This window comes from Morone saxatilis, unplaced genomic scaffold (assembly GCF_004916995.1).
Source record: "Morone saxatilis isolate NCDOM2014 unplaced genomic scaffold, NCSU_SB_2.0 Contig8, whole genome shotgun sequence".
Taxonomy (NCBI): Eukaryota; Metazoa; Chordata; class Actinopteri; family Moronidae; genus Morone; species Morone saxatilis.
In genome coordinates, this window is record NW_023340257.1 from 160,422 (window position 1) to 161,205 (window position 784).

Consider the following 784-nt stretch of genomic DNA (forward strand, 5'->3'; position numbering starts at 1 on the left):
TTGCAAGAATCCACCGGGCCTAGAGGAAAAATAAACCAAATAAAATAATTGCAGCAGTCTCTGAAATATTTCAGCCTGCAGCAAGTGAAACTGTTATAATCTATATGGTCAAAAAGGACAACTAAATATATCCCTTCTTACTTTGTGTTTCATTTAAGAGCTTACTGTCTCATTTCAGTGTTTCCAATCCTGTCTGTTCATATCCAACTCTATATACCAGTTGACCATCTCCATGCAAATATAAACAGTCAGTATATGAAATCAATTAGTGTAGTTTTTAGTGAATACATGCAGTGTGAACTCCCATGGTTTCCAATCTTTGATGTAAAGAAGGAGCTTGTTGGCAGCTGGTGAGATTACTGGGAGCTACTTTGCTATGAGATGGATCCCTGTCCAGCTGGCTGCTAATTACACTTGAACAGGAAACACATGCACAAAGCAGTTTTGAATACCAGTTCTTTAATTTGCAGCAAGAAAAAGAAAATGGAAGGCAATAAACCCCTGCCTGTCCCACCTCCTCCTCTGAGCAATTTTTTCATCCTTCTTCTTCCTTCTCTTCTGATTCTTCATCATCTCATTCTCCTACACAGTGCTTGAAAACTTCAGAAATGTTCATATTCCTATCATAAAGTATTAATGAATGCAGTCGATGAGCTGTCTGAGCGTGCTCAGAAAAAGAGTGCAGGGGTGTGTGGGGGATCAAAGCTTTCAGCGGATGAAAGTGTGTTTAGGGTTATCACACACAGAGCTAGCAGCAGCTTTTTCTTTCTGTGTGTGTGTGTGT

At 39.7% G+C, this 784-nt stretch overlaps 1 protein-coding gene across 1 annotated transcript in view; it reads left to right on the top strand.

The window, feature by feature from the left end:
* Positions 1-784, top strand: part of LOC118341921 (protocadherin Fat 3-like) — a 23,689-nt gene that overhangs the window by 992 nt on the left and 21,913 nt on the right. The window lies entirely within an intron of this gene.